This window comes from Ovis aries, chromosome 16, assembly GCF_016772045.2.
Source record: "Ovis aries strain OAR_USU_Benz2616 breed Rambouillet chromosome 16, ARS-UI_Ramb_v3.0, whole genome shotgun sequence".
NCBI classification, from domain to species: Eukaryota; Metazoa; Chordata; class Mammalia; order Artiodactyla; family Bovidae; genus Ovis; species Ovis aries.
This window is the reverse complement of record NC_056069.1, coordinates 22,111,600-22,135,315: the sequence shown is the minus strand read 5'-3', so window position 1 is coordinate 22,135,315 and position 23,716 is coordinate 22,111,600. Positions and strand designations below refer to the sequence as shown.

General features: G+C 42.2%; 1 pseudogene; it reads right to left on the bottom strand.

Moving 5' to 3' along the window:
- Positions 1-7,395: 7,395 nt before the first annotated feature.
- Positions 7,396-10,727, bottom strand: LOC114118680 (stathmin-like; annotated as a pseudogene).
- Between the last annotated feature and the right edge of the window lie 12,989 nt (positions 10,728-23,716).

Below are 23,716 nucleotides of genomic sequence, written 5' to 3'. Positions count from 1 at the left end.
AGCCTACTGAAATCTTTCAAACTAGCCAGCCTGAAGCCTGCTTACCCTGCCTCTCATTCTTTCCTGTAGAAACCACAATAAAAGCTCTTGTCTACTTTTCCTTCCATCTACCTCCTAACTGACCCCGATTCTTCCCTGAGTGGCCCCACCAGACATGCCATCCTTTTGGAATCTGAGTATACCAAACTGTCTTTCCAATGGCAGTCATCTCCTCATCTGTTGGTTTCACCGTACCTGAAAAATAATGCAACCTGCATTTTATTTATTTATTTTTAAATTGAGATATTAACTGACATAGCATTATATTAGTTTCAGGTGTGCAACATATTGATTTGATACTTGTATATACTGTGAAATGATCACCATACTATCTCTCACCATACATAGTTGTAAATTGTGTTTTCTTGTTATGAGAACTTTTAAGATTCACTGTCTTAGCAACTTTCAAATATGCAATACCCCATTATTAATGATAGTTACCATGCTGTATATCACACCCCCATGATTTATTTATTGCTGGAAGTTTGTACCTTTTGACTCCCTCCCACTCTTTGGCCCCCCACCCCCACCCCCTGCCCCTGGCAACCACCATTGTATCTGTGTGCTTGATGAAGCTTATGTCATCTTGTCAAATCCCACTGACCATGAATCCCAAACTGGCTGCTGTGCCCCCCTGAGACTGAAGAGCTCATGAAGGACTCAGGCCTCATTGATTGCTTCTCAAGTGGACTCAGTATCTCCAGGCTCTGTTCACTGGGAAATGAACTCATTTAGCTTCCAAGGAGAGGAAAGTCCCATGGTCCTAGAGTCTCTCTCTCTTTTTTTTTTTCTTCACCTTTTAGGAGCTTAGCAGAGACCTGACTCAACTGGTCTGGGTTACCTGGATTGAGAAAACAGACTGATTCTGGCCCCTGAGCTCCACAACTTCCATTTCTAAAGGGTCCACTTCCTTGACACGAGAGCATCCTGATGATGCCTGCATAGATATTCCCTGCCCTCTGTCCCTGCAGATATATGGAGCTTGATGGTGCTGGGTTCTGTTCTACTAGAAGGTTGGTGCAGTGAATATATTTAAACATTTCCTGTGTATTATGATTTTTGACATCTTAGAAAACCTTTCTGGTGGGGGAGAGACTGCTGATTTTTAGAGATAGCAAAGGCTCAGCTTGGGTACATGCCTTTGATTTCCAGAGCCACACCTCCTATCTGGCCCAAACATTCTTGGAGGCAATATTCCTCTGTCTTAATTATCCCAGGGCTAGGTACCAGGCAAAAGGGACCACCCTGATAGTTCAAAGCCTACAGAAGGTTTTCAAACCAGCCCATCCTGAGCTGCTTCCCCCTGCCTTACCTTGCCTTTCCCAAGGACACCCCAGTAGCCCCCATGGCCTAAGTCTTCCTTCTGCCTCTGTCTCCAGACCATGTTGGTGAATTCCTACGTGGTCCTGCATGATGTGGCATGCCTCCTGTCTCTAGGGCCTGTGAGTATAATGCATGTTATTTTCCTGAGCCTCTCCTGTGTCTCCTCCAATGGCTGTACCTGAGTGTCTCATAAAAGCATATAGAACTGACCCTGGGGTTGCCTGGTTGAGATTTTTGGGATAAGGAGAGCTCAGGGGACTGTGTGCCCTTTCCTACTTCTCTGCTTTCATCTTCCTCGGCTCCCAACCCTATTTTCTGTTTGTACCACGTGGTATAAGTGATGTGTGTCATGACCCCTCTGTAAAACAGTTTCCAATCTTTGGTCATTAGCCACTCCTGTGTTTGAGGATCCGGAGACTTCTTTAGTGACAGGACATTAATTCACTCCTCTGATAGATTTGTGGGCTAATAACAAGTGGTGGAACCATTGCTTTCTTCCCACCTAATAAATATTCCATGAATAATTGAAGCTTATTGAATTAGTTGGGCCACAAAGCTGCTTCCTCCCTTGCTGGGAATGCAGCCAGCGTTGTGCTTTAAAAGACACGTGTGCACGTGCTCACGGTGAATAAATTCTCTGGCAGAAAGAAAATCGAGGAGGAGTTAGAAAGGCCAGGAGAAGCAGAAAACAGCACCAGAGGAAGGAAATGTATAAAAGCTCCAGGAGATTATACAAAAGGAGTGGTGCTATATTCTCCAGGGAAAAGAGATGATGTTGTTTGTGGCTTTGTACATCCTGTTTCTTTTTGTGATTCAGCTTAAAGATGAATAATGTGGGGAGGGAGGGAAATCTGGTACAAGTCCAGAGCCTGACACCTCCGGGTAATGATGCTGCTTTTGTCCCTGTCTTCTGAATGCCAACAGCAGTGTCTTCTCCTGCTTTGTGGGGAAGCAGAACTAAGTTCCTACACAGCTTAGCATGGCTGGGACTGGAGATAAGGTGCAGAATTTTCCTTTTTTGGCTCAGTGGCATGCACCTTTTCTTTCAGTTCAGCCAAGCTGGGTGGGGATACTGGGGATACAAGTGTAAATAAATGCTGCTCTCTTCCCCATCCACAGAGTGGGGAGCACCATCTTAGAGGCAGTCCTGTGTGCTGGGAGTTGGGGGGGGAGGTGGGGGAATGGGGAGGACTCTAGACAGACTATTTGGGAGCAAGTCCTGTCCATTCAGTGACCCCAAGTCCTTGGACAAATTCCACTGTTTATTTATTGCCCAGTAGAGTTTTGGGTGCTGAGGATAGAGTGCTGAACAGAGGTACTTTGATTCTAGTGGAGAAGACAGTCTGGTGGTAGTGTAGTCACTAAATTGTGTCTGATTCTTGCAACCCATGGACTGTAGCCCGCCAGGCTCCTCCATGGAGATTCTCCTGGTAAGAACACTGGAGTGGGTTGCCATTCCATTCTTCAGGGGATCTTCCCAACCCAGGGATTGAACCCAGGTCTCCCACATTGTAGGCAGATTCTTTACTGTCTGAGCCACCAGGGAAACCCAATCGAACTTATGGACAAAACAGAAGGAAACTCACAGACATGGATAACAAATTTATGGTTATCAAAGGTTAAAGAGGGGGAGGGATAAATTAGGAACTTGAGATTAACAGATACATACTACTATGTGAAAGTAGATAAATCTAAAAAGAAATGATACAAATGAACGTATTTTGCAAAACAGACTTACAGACTTAGAGAAGGGGACTTATAGACTTAGAGAATGGTTGCCAAGGGGAAAGGATTGGGGGAAGGGATAGTTAAGGAGTTTGGGATCAACATGTACACACTGCTATATTTATAATAGATAACCAACAAGGACCTACTGTATACACAGGGAACTCTGCTCAGTGTTATGTGGCAGCCTGGATGGGAGGGGAGTTTGGGAGAAAATGGATACATGTACATGTATGGCTGAGCCCCTTTGCTGTTCATCTGAAACTATCACAATGCTGATAACCAGCTACACTCCAATACAAAATAAAAAAGTTAAAAAACTAGATAGATAACAAGGACCTGCTGAATAGCACAGGAAATTATATTCAGTATCTTATAATTACCTATAACGGAAATAACCTAAAATGGAAAAGAATCTGGAAAAAAAAAACCCCAAAAACACCACTTTGCTTTACACCAGAAGCTAACACAACATTGTAAACCATCTATACTTCAATTTTAAAAAAATCTGGCTTTTTGAGCCACTAAACTCATCTCATTCTAGCTGTAGTTATTTTCATCCAAGTCACTCGGCGCTGCCTGTGGGAACAAGGCGAGGTTAGCCTGTATTTGTCTATATCGGTCTAGCTACCATTTACCTATCTCAATCTTATACAGATGAAGCAGCTAGAGTTAGAGATAAGATTTTTTTTTTTTTCAGAACACAAATTTGGATCTTATCTGACACTCAGACGAATGGGCAATCAAGTTCAAAATCTCAGGTCCTTTCTGTTCATAGTCATTTTCTTCTTCTTCTGCTGCTAAGTCGCTTCAGTTGTGTCCAACTCTGTGCGACCCCATAGACGGCAGCCCACCAGGCTCCCCCATCCCTGGGATTCTGCAGGCAAGAACACGGGAATGGGTTGCCATTTCCTTCTCCAATGCATGAAAATGAAAAGTGAAAGTGAAGTCGCTCAGTCGTGTCCGACTGTTCACGACCCCATGGACTACAGCCTACCAGGCTCCTCTGTCCATGGGATTTTCCAGGCAAGAGTACTAGAGTGGGGTGCCATTGCCTTCTCTGCATTTTCTTCTAGGAGCTATGAAATGTCTACCTTGGTCATAAAAGTGTTATAAGGCAACCACAAAATCCCTCACTTTAAACTTTTTGGCTTTCTGGTGAACCCTCAGTATTGGGATTCTCTTTCACCCCCACTCCAAAGTCTACCCTGCCCTCTGCCCTGGCAGGCTGGCTCTGTGGGTGACCTCCACCCTGGATGTGGCGTGGGCAAAGGCGGGAGACTGGAGGACAGACAGACAGAGGGTCAGGATATTTATGCTTTCTATTCCCTGCCTGTCTGGTTGCCTGGAATAAGCTGCCTTCCTCTACCAAAGGCCTTGGCTCTTGTTGGAATGACTCCCTTCTACACTGAGGGTTTCTCTGGGTTCACGTAAACCCTTTTCTATTACATTCTGAGGCCCAAAGGTCATAGCAGTCCTCTGGTTTTGCTAGCCAGAGATGCTTGCTGTTTTTCTTTAACCCTACTTATACCTTGATAAAATAATATCTTCATGAAATTCTCTTAATCACCCCTTCTTACATGTGCCATCTATTTTCTGCTGGAACCCAACCCACATACCTTCTAAGGTCAAATGTTTCAAAATGTACCCTTACTATAGAGTACTAGCAAGTAAAACATAGTTATATTGAAACATATATCATATTTCAATGATTCTAATATGTGCCCCACCCCCCTTCCCACATGTGTTTCAGCATCTCCAAAATTAAGATGATTTACAAGTGGTGGGTTTTATTTTGCCACCAGCGAGGCAGTGGTTCCTGTTTCCTGGGGAGGTATGAACTTGGTCATTGGTGGTCACAGAATCCTCATTTTAATTGAGTTATGCTCATTGTTGGTACTACTGAGTGCTGTTTAAAATATTTTCGGAAAGTTTGCATAATGATTCAGCTCTGGAAACAAGTAACTGTGTACACAAAGGCACAAAACAGAGCAATGAGGCATAATTTGGATGTTGGTGAAGCAAATATTCATCTTGGCAGAATGGCTGCAATTTCATAGTTTTCAAGGGTTTTATGGGATGTAAGAAAGAAAGAGCCCTTAAGTAGCTGGAGCTGTGTTACATGTGTTACTGAAATGTGTGCAAAAGAATTGCCTGAACAGAGCAAGAGATGCCCCTTAGGGCAGAAGGAGTTCTCATAGCCCTTAGAATAAGTCAATTTCAAAGAAGCAGGGAGTTGGTGTCACTGATTGGTGGTACTTTTTCTTTCTCAGTGATTCATAAAATAGTGATGTGGCCTACAAATTCTTAGATATCTCAGATTCAGTGAAACACAGTATTTCCTAGAGTGCTGTTTCCGGATTGACAGTTCATTTATCGACCTTAGTCCTACCTCTCTGTCAAGTTTACAGAGAAACAAATAAAGGGATAGCATTCATCCCCAGGCTGATGGAGGATGTGTTCCTCAACTTTCCCCCTCCCATGGGCACACATACTATAAAGGTTTTGATTTTGAGGCTTGATGAGGTGTCTCCAGAGCAGTGGTTCCCAACCTTTTTGGCACCAGGAACCAGTTTCATGGAAGATAAATTTTCCACAGCCTGGGAAAGGGAGGGTTGGTTTCAGGATGATTCAAGTGCATTACATTTATTGTGTACTTTATTATTATTTCATCAGCTCCACCTCAGACCATCAGGTATCAGATCCCAGAGATTGCGGACCCCTGCTCTAGAGGGATCCAAGGGCTCCCTGAGTGGCCTGGAGTGGAATGGAGAGGGGATTGTTGCCTGGGCAGACAGTGCTCCTTGGCTGAGGTAATTGAACCTTTTACCTCCAAGTTTTGGTGGAATAACTGAGGAGAGGACTTAAAATGTGATTCCAGGAAGAAATCAGGGTGCAGTCAAATGAAAGTTTAATGAAACAGGATCATGTGACCCAAGCAATGTCACTATTTTCCATCAAACTCCCAATGGCCAAGATCACAGTGTCTCATGGCCCTACTGGGCAAGCTGGAGGGAGTAATTTATAGCACTTTCTTCAAGGAGAGTTGAGAGGACTTAAACATACTTTTTCCCACAAATAAAAATAAACATGATCTTTATTATTTAAAGGTAATACCCTTTTCAAACATGATTTTCCCAGGGGCTATGTGCTAAAGGATGAATGGCTTAAGTGTGGATTGTATTTGTGAAGATGACTTTAGATCTCTGTCCTCAAAACTGAAAAAACAGATTGAGTAAAATCCAGAAGTCTGTTAATGGGCCATGTGCGTGAAGGTGAAACAGAGTCAGAAATGGATGGAGATGCTATTCAGCTCAGTTCAGTTCATTTCAGTTCAGTCGCTCAGTCGTGTCTGACTCTTTGCCACCCCATGAATCGCAGCATGCTAGGCCTCCCTGTCCATCACCAACCCCCGGAGTTTACCCAAACTCATGTCCATCGAGTTGGTGATGCCATCCAGCCCTCTCATCCTCTGTTGTCCCCTTCTCCTCCTGCCCCCAATCCCTCCCAGCATTAGAGTCTTTTCCAATGAGTCAACACTTTGTATGAGGTGACCGAAGTATTGGAGTTTCAGCCTTAGCATCATTCCTTCCAATGAACACCCAGGGCTGATCTCCTTTAGAATGGACTGGTTGGATCTCCTTGCAGTTCAAGGGACTCTCAAGAGTCTTCTCCAACACCACAGTTCAAAAGCATCAGTTCTTCCATGCTCAGCTTTCTTCACAGTCCAACTCTCACATCCATACATGACCACTGGAAAAACCATAGCCTTGACTAGATGGACCTTTGTTGGTAAAGTAATACCTCTGCTTTTGAATATACTATCTAGGTTGGTCATAACTTTTCTTCCAAGGAGTAAGCGTCTTTTAACTTCATGGCTGCAATCACCATCAGCAGTGATTTTGGAGCCCAGAAAAATAAAGTCTGACACTGTTTCCACTGTTTCCCCATCTATTTCCCATGAAGTGATGGGACCAGATGCCATGATCTTCATTTTCTGAATGTTGAGCTTTAAGTCAACTTTTTCACTCTCCTCTTTCACTTTCATCAAGAGGCTTTTTAGTTCCTCTTCACTTTCTGCCATCAGGGTGGTGTTATCTGCATATCTGAGGTTATTGATATTTCTCCCGGCAATCTTGATTCTAGCTTGTGTTTCTTCAAGTCCAGCGTTTCTCATGATGTACTCTGCATATAAGTTAAATAAGCAGGGTGACAATATACAGCCTTGATGTACTCCTTTTCCTATTTGGAACCAGTCTGTTGTTCCATGTCCAGTTCTAACTGTTGCTTCCTGACCTGCATACAGAGGCCAGTACAGTTTTTGGATATTTAGGAAGGGGAGGGGGAGAAAGTCAGTTCTCAGAACAAATTAGTCGGCTTCAATCTCATCAGCAGGATCTTTGGATTCTTTGTTCTTCAGTACTTCTTCAATGTGCTTGTCCTTCTCTTGCGAATGCTCCAGCTTGGCGGCCCTCTGCGCCTCTCGGTTCTCTTTGTGGCCTCCATCTTGTGGGTCAGCTTCTCTTCCGCCATTTTACTGAAGTTGTTCTCTATCGCTTTCTGAAGCGCTTCTTTCTCACGCTCCGGTTTCTCAGCAGGCTGCTTCAAGACCTCAGCTTCATGGGACTTGCGTCTTTCTTGTACAGCTTCTAATTTCTTCTGAATTTCCTCCAGGGAAAGATCCTTCTTCTTAGGAGGGGGAAGGGGAAATCCTGGGACAGATTCTTTTGATGGAGGGCTGAGAATCAGCTCAAAAGCCTGGCTGAGGCACGCTTCTCCGGTTCCTTCCCCTGGATATAGAGGAAGCCAAGGTGAAGAGAAGACAAGAAACTGGCAGTGTACTCTACACGATTCCCTGGCAAGGAAAACCCTCTTTCCTCCACTCCCAGTCTCCTGCCACCCAAAGCCGTCCGCACCCTGGGCCTGGAGGACTGGGCGGCTCTTGTGGGGTGTCAGCCTTCCGTGGGCAGCCTCACGAACACTGGGCGGGGGCGCTGCCCTTTCCGCCCCGCAGTCTGGCCCTCAGGTCGCTCCCGGGGGTGTCGCCCTGCCCCTTCAAACAATGGGGACCCCAGCGGGCCCGCGCCTGCAGTGGGGCGGGGGAGGGTGGGCCTATGCCCCCTCCAGACTTCCTTCTGTAGTCACCTGCACCTCCCCTTATCTCTCTCCCCCATTTTCTCCCTCCCCTAATCCTGACCTGGCTCTGCTCTGAGAAGCTAATCCATATGGATCCCACTAAATATTAAAAAGCAGAGACATCACTTTGCCAACAAAGGTTCTTATAGTCAATGCTGTTTTTTTCAGTAGTCATGTATGGATATGAGAGTTGGATCATAAAGAAGGCTGAGAACCAAAGAATTGATGCTTTTGAATAGTGGTGCTGGAGGAGACTCTTAAGAGTCCCTTGGACAGCCAGGAGATCAAATCAGTCAATCCTGAAGGAAATCAACCTTGAATATTCATTGGAAGGACTGATGATGAAGCCGAAGGTGAAGTTCTAGGACTTTGGCCACCTGATGTGAAGAGTCAACTCATTGAAAAAAAAAAAACCCTGATGCTGGGAAAGATTGAGGGCAGGAGGAGAAGGGGGAGACACAGTTTGAGACGCTTCGATAGCATCACAGACTGAATAGACATGATTCTGAGGAAACTCTGAGAGATAGTGGAGGATGGAAGAGCCTGGTGTGCTACAGTCCATGGGGTCTCAAAGAGCCAGACGCAACTTATTGACTGAACACCAACTACATGGTTCACACAAAAGGTATCTCTGTCTTCTGGCTTCCAGTTGTGTCTGTTCAGTATGGAGTCCCAGCAGATCAGAGGAAAGGGATGAATGAGAACCAGCATTTGTTCCCAGGTTCCCTGCTGTTAGGTTGCTTGGATTGCTGTATCCATCCACCCATGAGTCACAGCTCTTCTCAAGATATGGCCTGTATACACTTTCTCCTTCTAGGCTCTATTAACTTATTTTTCTCCTCTTTAGGCCTAACACCTTGGCTACTAATAAGCCTCATGTTACTGTATTGTCCCTGTGGTTCCTCTTATACCTGTAGCTTTGTAAGTAAATGTTCCTTACAGTATCTTATTTTAAGTGTGCCATCTGCTTGCCCACAGAACCCTGATGGTTCCAGTCTAGATACTTCCTGTAATCTTTATGGGAGATAGTATCCTCTACAACAATAGAAAGTGAGAAATTGGGATTGCTCTGGTTCAGTTCCTCGGCCCTGAATTTCAGGAGATAAATGCAAAGATGTGACAATAATGATATAACTCCCTGACATCTTTTGCATATCCCATGGTTTGAATAAGTAAAACAGCTTGATTTCAGGGGGTTTGGAGCTCTAGGACTGGGACAAGGAGGATGGATTATTTGGAAAGTGGTGTGTTTGTTTTTGTGTTCATCTGAATAAAAAAGTGATGTGATCATTTCCACATCTCGTGTTCTTTGGCTCCTCCAACTCTTCTCTGAATAGAAAATTGTAGATAATCTCCAGGCTTAAAATTAGTGTTAAAATCTTTTTCTTTTTTTGAGAGGGGGGGGAGTTTCTTTTTCACATTGGGCCTTTAAATAATAATTAAACTTCCTGGATTTGGAATTTGGAGAGTTCATCTTTCCAAACAGGATTACATTTTAATGTTTTATAGTCACAATTGCAAGTGATATCCAAGAGAAAGTAAACTGCTGTGGACAGTTGCTGAGGATGTATACTGACATCTCTAGGGGGCAACATCCAAGCTTACTATTATGCAGTGTGCAACCTGCACAACAGTGTACAGTGGTCCAAAGAGGGGACATAATCTCCTCTAGCACTAACGTAACAGAATTTAGGTGAAGTTTAACCATTGCCCACACTGCCTCTGGCCTTTATATATTTTAAACTTACGCCTTAACTTGAATGATCTGATTTACAGTCTGAATTTTGCTTTAAATTTAGCTCTTTCTATAGTATAGCTAAACATTTCACTTACAATGTTTCAGTGTTGGAGAGTACTCTGTGGTCAGTTTAATTTGGGGGCATCAGAATAAGGAGAAGGAACTCTGGATCTAGTATTTGGGGACCTGGATTCAGAACTTAGCTGGACATTTATGAACAGATTCTGTTAGGACTCTCAGAACCTCAGTTTTCTTAACTATAAAACAGGATTAGTTGAGGCTTTTTTGGGGTAGGTTTCAATGGACAAACAAGATTACATGTCTGAAAGAGTCTGATACACAATAAATGCTTAGTAAGTATTGGTTTACTCTGACAAGGCAAAGCTTGTAAAAGTGAAATAGCTTCTTACAGTGCTATTATATGTGAATTTTTAGAAAGGAGAACCTCTCAGATGATGGTTTAGAAATGTCTTCATGTAATAAGAACTTTTGTGAGACTTAAGAGGGCTGTTTAGTGAAGCTGAGGGAGGCTGCCCACAGCATTCAGCTCCAGCGCTAGAAGCGTGAAGTCCTTAGATTGTTCAAAAATTGCTCCCTGGTTGGTGTTTTTCTCTCTGACATCATGGGTTGTCCTATCTAATGACAGGGCTGTCTGTGATGAGGAATTCCTCTTGTTTGTAAAACCTCCTTTGGTGGTTGGAGAGGTCAGATAGTTAGCGCTGGGTCTTTCACCTTTCTTCTGATTGGCAATGGCATGTTCCTCCATTTGGAATTCATCTCATCTATAGATGTAGGACATGGGGAGGTGATGTTTAGGTCAAAGTGTTGTCATTAATGCCAAGATGTTGAGGCATCCCCAGTGAATAGATGCTCTCAAACTCCAGAGGTCTGAGGTCCAAAAAGTAAAACTATTGGGTGAGATCGCTATGGATGGCCACTCCACAATGGACTCTTGTTTGCTGGCTTCCTGCTCTTAGCTCTTCCTGTCACATCTCTGGGATATTATTGTGCTTGGTGAGGGGATCGAGGAGTGGGAAGTGAAGCATGTTATAAAGTAGAGAGAGGTTTGACCTGCACCATTTACTCTGCTAATAGATGACTCCTGATTCTCTAAGCCAAACTTTTCCATCTTCTGTGTCCTAGGAGCCAAAACAACTGAGGAGGATGGATTCCAATAACAATAAGGATATCTTACATTTGTGTAATGCTTTGTCCTCTGGAAAGCAGCTTTGCCTCTGTAATCTTACTTGACCCTCATGTAAACCCAATGAGGTGGTTTGGGAGGCATTATTTTCTTTATTTTACAACTGTGAAATCCAAGAAGATATAAAGTGTCTCGCCATGATCTCATAGTACATAAGCGATAGAATTCAGATCTCTTGGATCCTTGTCTAGTATTTTTCACATTACACTAAATCGTCCTGAGCATTTTTTTTAAATTAAATGAATTTTAAATTATTATATGTGCCTATGGTTTTAAATTAGAAAATATTAAAAAAGATATAGAGTGGAAAATAATTCTTCCTCCCTCTCTCCTCAGCAATGTATTGATCCTTACTGGATACACTCACCATTCCCTCTTTCCCACGTGCTCCTTTGGTAATATTCTATGAATTTGTAAGTATAAACATATATCTTCTCCCTTCCTCCAGGGACTTAGAAAATAGACAGTAAGAAACATCATAGAAGTGAGCTTGGAGAAGTTAGTAATTGATCTCACTTGTGGTTTTATGAGAAATATAGATGATCTACGTAGGTTGCCTTTTGAGAGTCTAAATGATACATTTTAGCTTTTCAAATATAAAAGACAATTGCTTTGCACTACAGGTCTTGAAAGTAATGGAGACCGTCATTTTAAAGAAGTTCTTCCTTCTTTAAAATGAAATTTTTTTTCTTAAATGATTGTAATAATAATGGTCAGTAGTATTAAAAGATTCACTAAATGTGAATTACTCTTCTAATAATTTTTAATGTAATATTTCTTGTAATCATAACAGTACTGTGATAAAATACTGTGTATTATTATTATTATCGTCCATTTTCATAGCTGAGAAAACTGAGTCTCAGCAGGGTTAAATCATTTGCCCAAGGGCACACATAGAGTAAATGTTGGAGCTGGGATTCAAAGTCAGACCCCAAGCCTCACATTCTGAACGCTTTTGTGAGTGTGAAGAAAAGAATTCTCACAAGTTGAATAGCTCCTGGGAATGACTCCATCAAGGATGCAGGCATGTTTGGATAGCTTGCCCTTTTCACTTCTGGCTTACTTCTGGTATGAATGTTGTCACTTAATCTTGGTCTTCTTTTGCTTTCTGTCCTGGGTCGGTTCCTTCTCCTGCCTAAGATTGTGCTTGAGGTTCAGGAATTTGGTTTCTGGTTCATAAGGCCATTTCCTGTCTTCACCCATAGTCTTCAAACCAAGGTTGTACAAGCTTTGTTGTAAGTATTCAACACTGTTTCTGGAACATAAAATCATTTAAATGGGACTTGGGAAATAGCAACTGGAGAAAGCCACCTGCTATTATGGAAATTTGGGCCCTTACATTCCGAGACTAGAGTTAGGTCTCCTGATGAAGCCTCACTATTCCCCGGTGTCGCTAGGTGTCATGTCTCCTGGTATCAAACCCTCTGAGACACAGGATCAAGTTGGTTTTTTCCGATCCTTTACATACCTGTGCTGATGTTCATCTCACCCCACCTGAAATTCACTAGGTGAGCTCCATACCCGGACTGATCCATAGCTTGTTCAAGGAGATGAGTCCTCTAATTGTGCACCTGGGTGGCATGTCATTGTTAAACTGCTATAGAAGTTTCTGGGTGGTGACTCCTTTTGCAATCCAATGGTTTGAGAACCACTGAGCAGCACTATGTATAAGACCCTGTGTTCTGGTTAGCCAAGTGAGTGAGCACTGCCACTGCCTGCTTCACTGGGAGAATTAACGCCAGTGCTTTCATCTTATTTCTTTACAGTTTTGAATGCCCTCGTATATTTCATCTGTTTGTACCTTTCACTTTTGTGGGGGGCAGACTGGTAGACATAATTGGTATTTGAACCTACTAAGATAGGTATTCATGTTACAAAGATGAAAAAAAGTTACCTGTGTTTTCAACCTTATGTGATGATATGCCAAAAAAAAAAAAAAAAAAAGAATCGATATATGTCATCTGGGGAAAACCCACAGACAAATAGCAAAAGAGAAACCTGGGAGTCAGCACACCATGCAGTCATGTGTTCACCTGAGAGCTATAGAAGGACTGTGTACCTGTCATCCATCCCAAATTGTCTCATTGCCACCCTCTAGGAAGAGGGCCTGTCATTGAATTGACATTCGGAAGTCTGGTTTCTGGGCACTTCATCTCTAGGGTCAGAGAACTGGTTATTCCATTGAAAAACTGAAATCATCAATTGAGATTTCTCTCTCTTGAGTCAATGAAACAATTTCCCCCAATACTATTGATCATTTCTGAGCATTTTTAACCTGTCAGTGGGTGCCGAAGATCTTTTTGCTCTATAGGGAAGAGGGTCCTTGTAGTAGAGAAGAGGGTCCTTGTGGTATTTTACTGTGAGTAGGGATACAGGCAGTGTGAAAGATTCTGAGATGTTGCTCCCACCTCCTGTAAGTGTTGCTGCATGTCATTGCAAACTTCCTTCCTCTTCATAGATAAGACTTCATGAGAATTAGCAGGGACACTGGAACTGCTTTTGATAAAAGGCCAAGAAGAGAAAGCTTTTCCAGGAGGTTCTCAAGGTATGATTTGAATACCATCCAGACCAGATCACCTGGTGCTTATAAAAACACTGACCTCAGAATTACTGAATCAGAGTCTCTAGAGGTGGGATTGTAGCATCAGAATTTTAACAACCTCCCTATGGAGTCTTAAGCATATAAAATTTAATAACCACTGATTTAGGGAGACACTCATGTTTAGCTTAATCATTAGGCTCTGCCTATATATCTCCACATTATCCCAAGTGTGCTAAAATGGAGGAATTTGTGTCAAGATAATACTGGCAGCAACGAAAGGCCTAACTAATCTGCCCAAATGTCCCCCCTACCAAGGCTGTCACTGTTGCTAAGTTCCCAGCTCTGGCTTCCCTCAGCTGCCTTCCTCACTCAGATGGTGCAAGTCCCCCTGTGCTGGGCTGAACTCTGCCCCGAGCCCAGACTACCAGTCCCTCCTGTGAGTTTATTCCTAGCAGGTTGCTGTCAGTGTGTACAGGCTCAGCTCTGGAGGTCTGACACACTTGGGTTGGGTCCTGCTTCTGTGCTTACCATCTGTGACTTTGTACTGCTTAAATTCTCGGACTCAGGTTCCTTTCTAAAATGGAGAGAATAATGTTGATGGTTCACACCTTAAACTATTGTGTCTGGACTAAATGAGATAATCCATATGCCTAACATATAACAGAAACTTGATAAATTCTAACTGTCATAATAGTAACACTAAATATGGAATCATGACATTTACCACTATCATTACTAACATCCCTGGATACAGAGGCATATCCTTGGACTTGAGCCTCAGTGTAAGTGGGGACCACTCAACCCAGTCCCAGGGCAGGGCAATTCTTGCCTCTTGGACGTTATCTCCCTTGGCCAGACACACAGATCCACCTATTATTTAACTGCCTTCTCAGTGCTTTTGTCTGGATCTGCCAGAGGGCACCCATGCTCACATGTACCAAGGTAAGTTTGCGACTTCCCTTCTCAGGCTGTCCTCTTCTAAGTTCCCTTTCTCAGTAAAAGGCACCAGAATCTATCCAGCTGCATAAAACCAGAAACCTGAAAGTCATTCTTTGTCCTGATGCCCCCTTACCCTTGTCTGGATCTCCAAGCTACTCTCACCCTACTCTGTTCCTGTTCTAGCTGGGGAGGTGCCCCTGCTTTGTGTCTCCGAAGGTTGACAACAGCCTATTGGTGTTGGTAGCCTTAATGCTACCATGTCTCAGGGCGTGGTCCCATTCTGTTACCCATCTGCTTATCAGGTGGAATTCCTGAAATGATCCATGTCCCTGATACTACCACTGTGTCAAGTGTCACTGGTTCTCGGGGCACAAATGGAATTGGCCTTACCTCTGTTGGGTCTGGCCTATGATTAAGGATCCTTGCCTGCAATTCAGTACCTTTATCTCCTTTTGCTCTTATCAGCTTCCTGCTAAAAGTCTGCTGCCAGTTCAATCCCATCTATACTCCTCCAGGCCGAGTATTCAATGACACTGCCTGGAAGCTGAGAACTAACTCTATCTAGTTACAGTAGTTGTTAATATGGAACCTAGTAGGAAACCACCTGGGATTTATTATATATATGTATATGTTGTTATTGTTGCTCAGTCACTAAGCCATGTCTGACTCCTTGTAACCCCAGGAACTGCAGCATGCCAGGCTTCCCTGTCCTTCACAATCTCCCAGAGCTTGCTCAAATTTGTGTCCATAGAATTGGTGATGCCATCCAAACATCTCATCCTCTGCTGCCCTCTTCTCCTTTTGCCTTCAAACTTTCCCAGCATCAGGGTCTTTCCTAATGAGTCGGCTCTTCCCACAGGTGGCCAAACTATTGGAGCTTCAGTTTCAGCGTCAATCCTTCCTGTGAATATTCACCATTGATTTCCTTTAGGATTGATTGGTTTGATCTCCTTGAAGTCCAAGGGACTCTCAGGAGTCTTCTTCAGCACCACAGTTCAAAAGCATCAATTCTTTAGTGCTTGGCAATGTAGTTTTTGCTTTTTAATACACTGTCTATGTTTGTAATCCCTTTCCTTCTAAGGAGCAAGCATCTTTAATTTCATGGCTGCAGTCACCATTAGCAGTGATTTTGGAGCCCATGAAGATAAAATCTGTCACTGCTTTCATTTTTTCCTCTTCTATTTGCCATGATGTGATGGGACTGGATGCCAACATCTTAATGTTTTGAATGTTGAGTTTTAAGCCAATTTTTTCACTCTCCTCTTTCACCCTCATCAAGAGGCTCTTTCAGTTCAGTTCAGTTCAGTCGCTCAGTCGTGTCTGACTCTTTGCAACTCCATGAATCGCAGCACGCCAGGCCTCCCTGTCCATCACCATCTCCCGGAGTTCACTCAGACTCACGTCCATCGAGTCAGTGATGCCATCCAGCCATCTCATCCTTGGTCATCCCCTTCTCCCCCTGCCCCCAATCCCTCCCAGCATCAGAGTCTTTTCCAATGAGTCAACTCTTCGCATGAGGTGACCAAAGTACTGGAGCTTCAGCTTTAGCATCATTCCTTCCAAAGAGATCCCAGGGTTAATTTCCTTCAGAATGGACTGGTTGGATCTCCTTGCAGTCCAAGGGACTCTCAAGAGTCTTCTCCAACACCACAGTTCAAAAGCATCAATTCTTTGGCGCTTAGCTTTCTTCACAGTCCAACTCTCACATCCATACATGACCACGGGTAAAACCATAGCCTTGACTAGACGGACCTTTAGGCCCTTTTAACTTTCTGCCATGGGAGTGGTATCATCTGCATATCTGAGGTTGTTGATATTTCTCCAGGCAATCTTAATTCCAATTTGGGATTCATCCAGCCCGGCATTTTGCATAATGTACTTTGCATATAAGTTAAATAAACAGGGTGACAATATATAGCCTTGATGTACTCCTTTCCCAATTTGGGATCAGTTAGTTATTGCATGTAAGGTTTTAACTGTTGCTTCTTGACCCACATACAGGTTTCTCAAGTGAAAGGTAAGGTGGTCTGGTATTCTCATCTCTAAGAACTTTCCACAGTTTGTTGTGATCCACACAGTCAGAGGCTTTAGTATAGTCAATGAAGTAGATGTTTTTCTGGAATTCCCTTGCTTTCTCTATGATCCAACTAATGTTGGTGATTTGATCTCTGGTTCCTCTACCTTTTCTAAACCCACCTTGTTCATCTGAAAGTTCTTAGTTCACATACTGCTAAAGCCTAGCTTGAAGGGTTTTGAATATCACCTTTTTAGTATGTGAAATGAGTGCAATTATCCAGTAGTATGAACATTCATTGGTATTGCCCTTCTTTGGGATCAGGAAGCAAAGATCTTTTCTAGTCCTGTGGCCACTGCTGAGTTTTCTAAATTTGCTGGCATATTGAGTGCAGTACTTTGACAGCATCATCTTCTAGGACTGGAAATAGCTCAGCTGAAATTCCATCACCTCCATTAGCTTTGTTTGTAGTAAGTCTTCCTAAGGCCCACTTGACTTCATACTCCAGGATGTCTGGCTCTAGGTACGTGAGCACACCATCATGGTTATCCAGGTCATCAAGACCTTTTTGTATAGTTCTTCTGTGTATTCTTGCCACTTCTTAATCTCTTCTGCTTCTGTCAGGCCCATACTGTTTCTGTCTTTGGTTGTGCCCATTCTTGCATAAAATGTTCCCTTGATCTCTCCAATTTTCTTGAAGAGATCTAGAGTCTTTTCCATTCTACTGTTTTCCTCTACTTCTTTGCATTGTTCATTTAAGAAGGTCTTCTTATCTCTCTTTGCTATTCTCTGGAATTCTGCATTCAGTTAGGTATATATCTTTCCCTTTATCCCTTGCTTTTCACCTCTCTTCTTTCCTCAGCTATTTGTAAAGCCTCCTCAGACAACCGTTTTGCCTTCTTGCATTTCTCTTCCTTTGGGATGGTTTGGTCACTGCCTCCTGCACAGTTTTATGAACCTTTGTCCATAGTTATTCAGGCATTCTGTCTACCAGATCTAATCCCTTGAATCTATTCATCACCTCTGCTGAATAATCATAAAGCATTTGATTTAGTCATACATGAATGCCCTAGTGATTTTCTCTATTTTCTTCAATTTAAGCCTGAATTTAGCAATAATGAACTGATGATCTGAGCCACAGTCTTGTGTTTTGCTTACTCTATAGAACATCTCCATCTTTGGCTGCAAAGCATATAATCAATCTGATTTCAGTATTGGCCATTTGGTGATGTCCATGTGTAGAGCTGTGTTGTTGGAAATATATATATGTATATATAATATATTCCCATATAGATGTGGGACTATCATATATCATATACCAAGATATTAATGATGGTTTTCTATGAATGATCTGATTGTGGGTTTTAAAATTCTTTTCTCTCTTACTTTTTTGGTTTAATTTTCTCCAATGAATATATATATATATATGTATGTATACATATATATTCATATATATATGGCTTCTGTTATAAGAGAAAAGTTATTTTTAATTTGAAAATACATAGCAACTCTTTAACAATTGAAAGTAATGGCATTAATTCCTGGTTCTTCATATTAAAATTCCCATGAAAAAGAAATAATTCAGATATAATATCACTTGGCTGTGATTAGGGAAGAAAAACTTTTTAGGTTCTCTGAAGGAGGTAAATCTTATTTTTATCATTTGGCCTTGTTTTCTTTTCATTGCCATATGTGCAGCTCCAAGGAAAATTTATCTTGGGATGTTTGAACTTCCGGAACATATCCTAGTTAGAAGAAATAGGCTTAGTCATTAGGAGGCCTCAGGGGCTCAGTGAGAATTTGAATATGTCCCCCATTTTGGAAGACAGGCCTGTAATAAGGACATGGCTACTGTTGTCTTGGGACCTCATTTGCAAGACTTTCCTGTCAAGCCTGCAATGTGGATGGGGTTCATATGCCAAATGTGTATGATGAAAGATAACAGACCCAAAATAAATCAGGCAGCAGGACAAGTTTTGAATTTTAATGCATATTAAAAAAGTTACCCCGTGCTGGGGCTGCATTTCAAAGAGAGGTTGAAAGATAAAGGTAGGTATTTGAAGGTCTGTTTACTAGGTGACATTGTTACAGTGCAGTAAAGATTGCTAACAGCTGCCTTGGACAGTGACTACTTATTTAGGGACTCACTCACCATGAGTTTATTTTTGAATCCACGGAGTGTTTGGGTTAAGAGCATGGATTCTAAAGTCAAATTCTGTGTTTGATGCTGTTACTTTTTGAGTGACTTTGGATAAGCTGCTGACCCTATCTATGCCTCAGTTTCTTCATCTATAAAACAGTGATAATAGAATCCCAAAGAGTTACTGTAAGGATTAAATAAATTAATAGGTGTGAAGCATTTAGAATAATCCTTGGCACATGCTTAGTGCTATATAAAGGTATTGCTATTCTTCTTTTTTGTCTTCTTCTTTGGGGGACAGGATAGATGAGGATTTGCTGAGGTCACAATATGGCTGATGTTGTTTGGCTGAACCACAAGTCATTCTCAGTCTTTTTTACACTTTTCACCAGGGGGCAAGAGAAGATAGCATTTGTTCTTCCATTTAGGGATGGCCCTAAACACAGTTCTAGCCAGTAGGGCATCCTTGAAAGTCGATGGGACAACTTCTTGGAAAGCTTTTGCTATAAAAGAAACCACTCAAGGTGGCCCCTTTATTCTTGCCTTGAACCTGAATGTGATGTCTGCAACTACAGCAGACACTTATCAGCCATGAGGTGGCAAGCAAATGGGAAACCAAGAGAATCTCAGGGATACTCTCACATCCTAAAGGCTCATGTACAGTAAATTTGAAAAATCCTCTCCTCAGATATTGACTTACTGGATTCATTTTTGTTAGGCAACCTTTGGGCATTTACAAAGGCTAGGCTTTGTATTAGTCGCTATGGATGCAAAGATGTATAAGACTACTTTGCTCAATGTAATGTAAACTAAATTACATTCTGTTTGTAATTTCAGTCCAAGGTGGTAATTGCCAATAAATAAATAAGGTATGCAAATGGTTAAACTAGTGTGGTAGGTGAAGAAACTCTTCCTGAATTGAAAGTATACTGCTAAAAAAAAAAAAAAAAACAGAAAGTACACTGCTAACTTGATTCTGTGGATGTTCATTCTATGTGAAGGTAACATTTTAAATAATATTATGCCCACTTTGGTAACATTTCCTGATAGCATAGTTTATGGAGCTAATTCTATAAAGCCAATTCAATGCCTTAATCAATTTTATATTCAGAATTGTTAAAATAACCCATTATTTTCCATTTTCATTGGTATTTCATCAAAATTATTTTCCTTTGGAGAAATTCTTTTTCATGGGAAATTTACAGAGACAGTTTACCAGTTTGCAGTTGTTGCATTGTTTTATTCTGTAGTCATTATGTCAATCAAGCCCAATTTGCCTGTTTAAAATATTAAAGACCCAAATTTAGTCAAGGATTGTTGACTTGTCTGTCAAATTTAATTCTTAAAATTTTTACCATGCAAAATTTTAGTTGTGGCTAGTTTCACATGCTTGTGATTATTTTTCACAGGACAATTTTTAGTTTTCAACAAAGCAGCAATTCTTCAGTTTTTTTTTTTTAACAAAAAAATTCTGTTAGAAGTTTTCTATGAATATTTTTTACTTTGTCAGTTATTTTTAGTTGATTATTTCTACCAGGGATATTTAGCATAAAATTGATCAACATTAAATGTTTATGTATATATATTTCTAAGCTAAAATATGAGAAAATTGGGACTATATTTCTCTGCTATTCTTTTCCAGGCTTATCTTTTAGGCAGCATTGACCTATTGATTTGAGAATTCAGTTATTCTATTTGTTTCAGATCACTTTACATGCTGTGTACAGAGAAGAGCACATAGAGATGCCAAAATGGTGTGGGTCAGAGGAGGGGAGTTAACAGAGAAGGGCAGTGAGGACGGGAGCAAGGTGGCTGTGGCATTGAGGGGACAATGGGAAGGAAGCATGGATAGTGAATTGTACCGCTAAGCAGCTTGACTAAAAAGAAGAGGAGAAATACAGTCAGGAGCTAGAACATTTTTAGGATGGTGAGGACTTGCTGGGTAGAGGCTAATGGAAAGATCTCAGTGAAAGAACAGGACCAAGGGAACAAATGGAGAGGTAGCTTTGAACTGGAGGAAAAGAGATAACGATCAGTGCAGGATAGGGAAACTTAACACCTTGATTTTCTCCGTGAAGCTGGAGGCAAAGTCCTCTGCTGGGTGCCAAGAGTGGTTGAGGGCTGAGTTAGTAGGGGGCTGTGGGAATAATTGCCTTGGCTTATCTGGCAGGCTTTCCCACCTCCTTCTGGCAATAACACTCTCTTCATTTGGAAACTCTTCCCCTATGGGTCATGGGATTTTGCATGTGACCCCTGTCCCTCGCCTAGGGAGTGAGTCTCCATTAGCTGGAGAGAGGGACAGACAAGGAGTCCTGGGGCATCCTCCAGCACTATAAGATGACAGAGATGAGGCAAAGGTTCTGTGCTAGGGAGACATCTTGAGATGATGTATGTTGTGGAATAAAGATGAAGAAAGTGAAGAAGGAGGGAGGGACTAACTGTGTACATGATGCTGGAGGCTGTGTAAACTAGGACTGCACTGATTTTGAATGTGGCAAGGTGAAGGTCATCAACTTTGACAAGAATAGTTTGCTGATGAGGTGGTGACTAAAAGCTGCATTAGAGTGGGTTGGAAGAGGAAAGGGTTGAAGAAGAGGACGCATAAGTAATCATTTGGAGAAAGAGAGATGGAGCAGTAATTAGAGGAGGGATGTGGATTAAAGGAAGATTTTTGATTTGTTTTGACTTAAAAGAAAAGAAATATTACAGCATGCATATACACTGGTGGGAATGATCCTATAGAAAAGGAAAAATTGAAGATGTAGGACAGGGAGGGACTAACTCTAATAGCAAAGAGTCTGATTGTCAAGTGGAGGGTCTGGTTTTTGGATAGAATTGGGGACAGTTCATTTTCTGTCATTGAGATAAGGCTGAGTACATGGTACAGATGAAGCCAGGTTGGTAGTTACTGATAGCAAAATGAGGCAGTTTTATATTGATTGCTTTTAGTTTCTTAAGTAAGAAGCAAGAGTGGTAATTTCCTAGGTTAAAGTGGGCAGTCAATTTGGATAATGTGAGGAGTGTAAATAGATGGACCACTGGATTTGGAAAACTGAGGTCATTGGTGACCTTGACCAGAGCCTTCTCTGGGGCAGTTTGTAGGGGACAGGTGAGTGGTGTTGGGGCTGGAGAAGGAACAGGCTCACCAGTAGCTTGAGCTTTGTGCGGCATCGCTGCGACCCTGCTGAGGCCAGGATTCAGACTGGAGGAGGTCGGCTGGCCTCAGTGACAACGGTGGTTGATGATATTACCAGTAAGAGAAACTGAGGAAGTAAAGATCTTTTTCTGCTCTGGTTCCTACATTGTACCATATAAGCCTGGTTCTTTGCCTACATGTACGGAAGAATCCGCACCCTAGAGAGGAAGGGTGCTGACACCCAGAGGAAGGGTAAAGTAGGCAATGGGGGTAGAAAGAGTTAGGGGCACATCACTTGAACTGCTGGATCCAGCCATGCTCCCACGGTTTTCAAGGTGTAAGATAAACAAAGATCACCCAAATGAAGACAAGCAAAGGCTATGTATTCAGAGCGCTTATGGCAAAGAAGTCAGCCACCAGTGTTTGTATTTGGTAGAGAGTCAGGGTGGGCAGAGGAGTGGGAAGGCTTTACCGTGGAAACTGGAAAGGCTTCATGTGTGCCCTACTGTAGAGATTGCTGGCTTAGAGAAACTGGGAGCAGGTTAATGAGAAGCAGGGCATCCTATTTGATTGGTTAGGGGAGATATCTGATTTTCTCTGGTTGGTCCTAAGTTGAAAGCACATTCAAGAAATTAGGGAAGTTGGAACTTATTGACCAAGTTTGTCCTGAGCTGATTGCTGCAGAGGATGTGGTTTGGCTTCCTGGGTTGGTTACTACAGAGACTGTGGATCACAGTTCTCCTTTGATACATGGTCTGACCATTGTCCATTTATATATTCAGTTTCTCAGTCACTATATATATAGTCTCTTTTTGCTTAAGCTGGTTTGTGTTGAATATTTGTATTCTGTGATTACGAGAGTCCTGACCACTGCAGAGAAGTTTGGGGAACGACAATTTGGAAATGAGCTTGGAGGTTAGAAAGCTGGGAGATTAGAAAGTTGGCAGGGTAAGTAAAACAAACCCCAGAGATGATAAACACCACTTTTAAAAATCTACTTTTTCCTTTTGAACCTTTTATTTTGTATTGGGGTATAGCCATTAAACATCTACTTTTAACCAGGACCCTACCTGTATCATCTCATTTAATCTTCAAAAACGCTGTGATATAGGATTATTTTCTCCATTTTTCACATGAGGAAATGGACTCACAGCAGGAAAGTAGGTTGCCTCAAGTTTTACAGTATCAGAACCAAGGATTCAAACTTAAGAAAAAACCTTTTATTTTGTATTGGAGTTTAGCCAATTAACAATGCTTCGATGGTTTCAGGTGAACAACAAAGGGATTCCGCCACACATACACAGGTATCAAAAGGGAAAGTGTTAGTTGCTAGGTCATGTCTGACTGTTTGTGACCCCTTGGACTGCAGCCCGACAGGCTCCTCTGTTAATGGACTTCTCCAGGCAAGAATACTGGAGTGGGTTACCATTTCCTCCTTCAGGCGATCCTCCTGACCCAGGAATTAAACCTGCATCTCCTGCATGGAAGGCAGATTCTTGACCATCTGCACCACAAGGGAAGCCCATACATGTGTTCATTCTCTCCCAAACTTCCCTTCCACCCAGGTTGCCACATAACATTGAGCAGGGCTCCATGTACTACACAGTAGGCCCTTGTTGGTTGTCCATTTAAAATATTTCAGTGTGTACATATCCAAGGGATTCAAACTTAAGTCCGCTCTTCTGAGGTTCAATGTTTTTGCCCTCAGGTTATGATATTTTGTATAAAATAGGAAACGGATTTTCCTCCTTCTGGGTACCATGAGACTCAGAAAGACACC